Below are 6,798 nucleotides of genomic sequence, written 5' to 3' on the forward strand. Positions count from 1 at the left end.
GCCACTGCACTCAAGCCTGGGTGACACAGAGCGAGACTCCGTCTCAAAAAAAAAAAAAAAAGCTGCCTAGGCCAGGCACAATGGCTTACACCTATAAACCTAGCACTTTGGGAGGCCGAGGCAGGAGGATTGCTTGAGCTCAGGTGTTCAAGACTAGCCTGAGCAACACAGCAAGACCTTGTCTCTACTAAAAATCAAAAAAATTAGCCGGGTGTAGTCCCAGCTACACTACTTAGGAGGCTGAGGTGGGAAGACAGCCACTGCACTCCAGCCTGGGTGACAGAGCGAGACCCTGTCTCAAAAAAAAAAAAAAAAAAAAAAAGTTGCCCACAGTAGGAGGTAGAGGAGAGGCCATTATTAAGCACACTCTCAGTAAACCATGAATCTGACAGAGCTACCCAAAACATCAATGCAGTCTTAAGCTGCATTAGTAGAAGATGACTCTATGCCCCACCTTTGAAGAGCAAAGTTAGAGGACTTGCAGAGGAAGAACACCAATGACCATGGCGAAGGGTCTAGAAGTATATCATTTCAAATATGGAGGAAGAACTACACACTTTTAGCCAGGGGAGAACAAGAAAACTTTTTTCAGATATACACATAGCTTTCACATAGATGAGGAGAAAGACTTATGAGTCCACTATAAGAATACAAAACCAGAACTAATCAGTGGAAGTTACGGGAAGACTGATTTTGGTTTGCCACAGGGAAGAAATTTCAGCATGTTGTAGAAGTTCAGAATGTGGGATGTAGAACCCAGAATGCTTGGATTAGGATGTCAACTCCACCACTTATAAACTGTGTGGCTTTGGGGAGATTAATCTACCTGTGCCTCAGTTGCCTTCCCTGTAAAAGAGAATAGTAATAATAGAACTTAGCTCACAGAGCTTTAAGAAGTAGCTTCCAGGGCTGGCTGCGGTGGCTCAGGCCTGTAATCCCAGCACTTTGGGAGGCTGAGGCAGGTGGATCACCTGAGGTCAGGAGTTCAAGACCAGACTGGCCAAAATGGGGAAACCTGTCTCTACTAAAAATATAAAAAAAATTAGCTAGGCGTGGTGGCGCATGCCTGTAATCCCAGCTACTCAGGAGGATAAGGCAGGAGAATCGCTTGAACCCGGGAGGCAGAGGTTGCAGTGAGCCAAGATCACGCCATTGCACTCCAGCCTGGGCACCAGGAGCGAAACTCCATCTCAAAACAAAAACAAAGACAAAAAAAAAAAAATTAACCAGACGGTAGTGGTGTGCGCCTATAATCCCAGTTACTCAGGAGGCTGAGGCAGGAGAATCATTTGAACCTGGGAGGTGGAAGTTGCAGTGAGCAGAAATCACGCCACTGTACTCCAGTCTGGGTGATAGAGAGAGCCTCCATCTCAAAAACAATAAAAAGAAGTAGTTTCTGTAAAGTACTTAGAACAGTGCCTAGTTCACAATATATGCTGGAAAAAAAATGTTACCTATTGCTATTACTAAATGTTGATACAACAGACCAGGCTGGGTGTGGTGGTTTGTGCTTGTAATGCCAGCACTTTCAGAGAACTGCTTGAGCTCAAGAGTTTGAGACCAGCCTGGGCAACATAGTGAGACCTCGGCTCTACTAAAAATAAAAAGAGTTGCCAGGCACAGTGGCGTGCACTTGTAGTTCCAGCTACTCAGCAGGCTGAGGTAGGAGGATAGCTTGAGTCCAGGAGATCGAGGCTGCAGTGAGCTATGATGACGCCACTGCACTCCAGCCAGAGTGACAGAGCAAGACTCTGTCTCAAAATAACAAACAGGCTGGGTGCAATGGCTCACGCCTGTAATCCCAGCACTTTGGGAGGCTGAGGCGGGTGGATCACCTGAGGTCAGGAGTTCGAGACCAGCCTGGGCAACATGGTCAAACCCTGTCTCTACTAAAAATACAAAAATTAGCTGGTTGCAGTGGCACGTGCCTGTAATCCCAGCTACTTGGGAGGCTGAGACAGGAGAATCACTTGAGCCCGGGAGGCGGAGGTTGCAGTGAGCCAAGACTGCGCAATTGCACTCCAGCCTGGGCGACAGAGTGAGACTCCATCTCAAAATAAATAAATAAATAAATAAATAAAATAAAATAAAATAACAATAATATACAATACAAAAAACAGACCAGATAACCTGAAGCCCTTCCTACTAAATATGCCTAGAAGTGCTCAGAAAAATATAATAAACATCCTTTTAGACTGTGCCAGCTATTAAGGTATTGTCTCTCAGCTCCAAATCTACCCTGTTATGCTCCGCTTTGTGATGCTGGGGCCTGGACTCCACTAAACCCCATTTCACATTTGCCAGCTGGCTCCCTGTCAACAGGGGGTGCTAAGGGGAAAACAGAAGACAAGAGAAGGCTACAAGGGACTTCCTCCTTCTTGTAGCCTGGTGTTTCTTGACAACAGAAGTTGGTTCTTCCCAGTTGCTTTCTAAACTCCCAAAACCAGCCTCCTGCCCCTCAAAGGCACCAGCATCAGCTAAGTAAGGCTCAACAGAAGCCAGCTCCTCCAGGTTCCTCCTATAAGGGCCTGAGAAACCAGCAGCACCAGGTAACACCCTCTCCAGAGAATCTGGGTACAGCTATTCCAGATCCCTCTAGACTTCTAGGTTCTGGTAGCCCCAACCTTCCTCCCTTTGTTTTTCAGTCCTGGATGAGAAAAATTCTTTATGCAGTTATTATATTGAAGTTACTTTAATATTCCCTTTCTGCTTTTTCAGCCCTCCACCAAGGGTTTAAATCAATCTCCTTTATGGAGTTCACTCTATTGTGTGGTTTCTGTTTTGCTGATTGGATCTGAACTGACATATAGATAAACTGAGCTCTCAAGAAAGTAAGAAAAATCCCCAGGAACCAGAAACAAAGAATTAGTGAGGAGGATTAGCGAGCTGATGACATAGCTGTCCTAGCCGTGTATGGAATTTGTAACACCCTCATAGGTTCAGAAGACAGATCTTGAGTCCACAAAAGGCACTGAGATCCCTGTGCAGAGGCTGAGATTCTTAAGTTTATACTCAGTAAGATAATAGACTAGGAAAAAAAATCTGTCCAGAGAGAAATAAAAAACTTGCCTTGCTCACCTAGTGAGAAAGGAGGGAAAAACCTTCTAGGAATTCAAAACAGGCTGGATGAAGTGGCTCATGCCAGTAATCCCAGCACATTGGGAGGCTGAGGTGGGTGGACTGCTTGAGCCCAGGAGTTCGAGACCAGCCCGGTCAACATGGCAAAACCCTGTCTCTACAGAAAATATAAAAATTTGCCGGGTATGGTGGTGTGCACCTGTAGTCCCAGCTACTTGGGAGGCTGAGGTGGGCGGACTGCTTGAGCCCAGGAGGCAGAGGTTGCAGTGAGCCAAGATCCTGCAACTGCACTCCAACCTGGGCAACAAAGCCAGACAGATCCTATCTCAAAAAATAAAATAAAATAAAATAAAATTCTAGAAAGCAGACATTAATATGTAGTGAAAAACAAACAAACGATCAGTGGTTCCTGGTATCAGGGTGAAAGGAAAAACGGACTGTAAAGAAGTATGAGAGCCGGGCGCGGTGGCTCACGCCTGTAATCCCAGCACTTTGGGAGGCCGAGGAGGGCAGATTACCTGAGATCGGGAGTTCAAGATCAGCCTGACCAACATGGTGAAACCCCATTTCTACTAAAAATACAAAATTAGCTGGGCATGGTGGTGCATGCCTGTAATCCCAGCTACTCAGGAGGCTGAGGCAGGAAAATCGCTTGAACCCAGGAGGCAGAGGTTGCAGGGAGCCGAGATTGCACCACTGGACTCCAGCCTGGAGAATAAGAGTAAAATCCATCTTAAAAAAAAAAAAAAAGCATGAGAAATCTTTTGGGGGTGAGAGAAATCCTCTGTATCTTGATTATGGCTGCTGTTTACAGGTGTAGACACCTGCCAAAACTCAACTTTCTTGAAAATTATTACAGACACAAAATTGAAAACATGAGACAAAAACAAGATCACGAAAAACAAGCAGATTTGAAAATGAACCAAAGAGCACTTCTAATGAAAAAGTTAGCTAACAAAAATAAGAATTCAAAAAACAAATTAGACCTAGCTGAAGAGTAAACTAGTATACTAGAAGATAGATATAAGGAAATTATCCAGAAGTTAACACAGAAAGATAGAAATGGAAATTATGAAAGAAAGAATAAGATGTAGATGACAGAATGAGGAAGTTCAACATAAGTTAAGCATGAGATCTGAGAGAGGTAAAGAGGTAATGATTGGGAATTTTTACACAATTAGTGAAAAGATATGAAATTTCAGATTAAGGAATTACTATATGCCCCCAGTATATAGTGATTTAAGAAAATTAAATTCACACCATGTAATGGAAGTACAGAACACAAATGACAGCAAAGAAGATCTTTAAAACAACCAGAAAGAAAGACAGGTTACTCACAATAAAATAAGTTAATTTGCAAGCATAGTTCTCAAGAGTAACAACAAAAAGCCAGAATTTCAATGAAAAAACACTTTCAAAGTGCTAAGAGACAATAATTGGAAGCCTAGTACCCAGCTAAACTACCAATCAAGACTGAAAGTGAGCCGGGCACAGTGGCTCATGCCTACAATCCCAGCACTCTGAGAGGCCGAGGCGGGAGGATCACAAGGTCAGGAGATCAAGACCATCATGGCTAACAAAATGAAACCCTGTCTCTACTAAAAATACAAAAAATTAGCCAGGCATGGTGGCGGGCGCCTGTAATCCCAGCTACTCGGGAGGCTGAGGCAGGAGAATGGTGTGAACCTGGGAGGCGGAGCTTGCAGTGAGCCGAGACTGCGCCACTGCACTCCAGCCTGGCCAACAGAGTGAGACTCCATCTCAAAAAAAAAAAAAAAAAAAAAAGACTGAAAGTGAAATAAAGATTTTTTAAATGAAGACAGTGTTTACCACTAACGGATTCCCACTGAACAAACATCTGAAGGATGTATGTATCTATGCAATAAAAAAGGAAGGAATAAAATGCAAGGAAAAATAGTGAAAAAGCAAACAGTAGACATACATGGGTATAACGAAATAATCACTAACAATACAAAACAATAAACATATTTTGATTGTGTTGGGGTCTCACTCTGTTGCCCAGGCTAGCTAAGAACTCCTGGGCTCAAGCCATTCTCCCGCCTGCTCCTCCTGCCTCAGCCTCCAGAGTAGCTGGGATGACAGGGCAAGCCACCATGCCCAGCTACAAAATAATAATTATTAATTAGAATTGTTCAACTTCGAGATGGATTGACTTTGGGAATGATCTCATTCTAGAAAGTACTCATTTTGAGTCTGGACAACACCTTTTGGTATGTTTAGTGTACACTGGGTAAGAGGCTAAATTAAATGACCACACCATATATTAGGTTAATGCAAAAGTAACTGCGGTTTTTGCCATTACTTTCAACGGCAATAACCGCAATTACTTTTGCACAAACCTAATATCTTCTGACCATAGTTTTATCAATTAGACACAGCTGTCCAAACAGCCCCTGATCAGCTCTGTTCAGCCACCTGAGCAGGGCTTTGCCCTCATCCTAAAAGTTCTAGAATTCAAGTCTTATTTCAAGGCATTCTTCCCACTTCCATGTTCCACATGTAAAAAAGAATTCTACGTTTCTTAACGAGCCTTCAGGTAAGATCTTTAAGCTTTTGGAATGTACCGCTTTTCGCTGTGAACTAAGAGCTTAGACATTACAATTAGTCATCCCTTGCTAGAACTTAGGCTACGAAAAGAATACTTTGGAAGCTTTCACAAAGAAGTATGTGGTTCTTCCTCTAAAGAAGAAAATACCACACAGAAAGAGGGAGTGAGGAAACATACACCCATCTGTGCTGACAGAAAGCTACCTTACATGATCCTCATGTTCGCCCCAGGTTCCCATATATTCACAGCAGTAAAGATCTCCACAAGGTAGAGAGGCCCAACTCCCTTACCATTAAAGCTTTAACGACCAGACAACCCAGAAGTTTGGAAACATAGAACCAGGCAACAGATACTAGAGAGAGGGAATTATGTATTAAAGCAAGAAAATATCATCACGTTTTCAAGAGGGAGTGCCATTCCAGTAAAGAGGACAGCTTAATACTGAGATTCAAATGCCACTAAATGAAAACGGGAAAGCGAAATTCCTGTGCCCTTTCAGCCCAAGAAATTATTCCAAAGCATACATTTATTCCCATTACATGTCGCAAATCCTGCCTAGCCATTAGGATACAGTGACGAAAAAGTTTCTCGTTATCTAGAAGGGCAGACAAACACGCAGACTTTTAAAATACCAGATGGCAGGCCGGGCGTGATGGCTCACGCCTGTAATCCAAGCACTTTGGGAGGCCGAGGCGGGCGGATCACGAGGTCAGGAGTTCAAGACCGGCCTGGCCAAGATGGTGAAATCCTGTGTCTACTAAAAATACAAAAGTTAGCCGGGTGTGGTAGCGGGCGCCTGTAATCCCAGCTACTCGGGAGGCTGAGGCAGGGAACTGTTTGAACCCGGGTGGCAGAGGTTGCAGTGAGCCGAGATCGCGCCACTGCACTCCGGCCTGGGCGACAGGGCGAGACTCCGTCTCAAAAAAAAAAACAAAAAAATGACTAACTCAGAGGTAAGCAAAAGAGAGTACCCAGAGGCGGCAGCATCAACCCAGTGGGCTCCCGCCCACCCACAATCTTCACACAGTCACACCACTTATAGTCATAAATTTGTACTCTCCGAGGTGCGTGTATGAAACATGTTATCTGTGAGAGTCCATGGATGAAAAACAAAAACAAACAAAAATTTAAAAAAAAAAAAAGACTTAACC

The 6,798-nt window shown here is 43.8% G+C and overlaps 1 protein-coding gene across 6 annotated transcripts in view; it reads right to left on the reverse strand.

The window, feature by feature from the left end:
- The window catches only part of NUMA1 (nuclear mitotic apparatus protein 1), a 77,692-nt gene that overhangs the window by 70,050 nt on the left and 844 nt on the right, over window positions 1–6,798 (reverse strand). The gene's annotated exons all lie outside the window — the stretch shown is intronic.

Source organism: Gorilla gorilla, chromosome 9 (assembly GCF_029281585.2).
Source record: "Gorilla gorilla gorilla isolate KB3781 chromosome 9, NHGRI_mGorGor1-v2.1_pri, whole genome shotgun sequence".
Taxonomy (NCBI): Eukaryota; Metazoa; Chordata; class Mammalia; order Primates; family Hominidae; genus Gorilla; species Gorilla gorilla.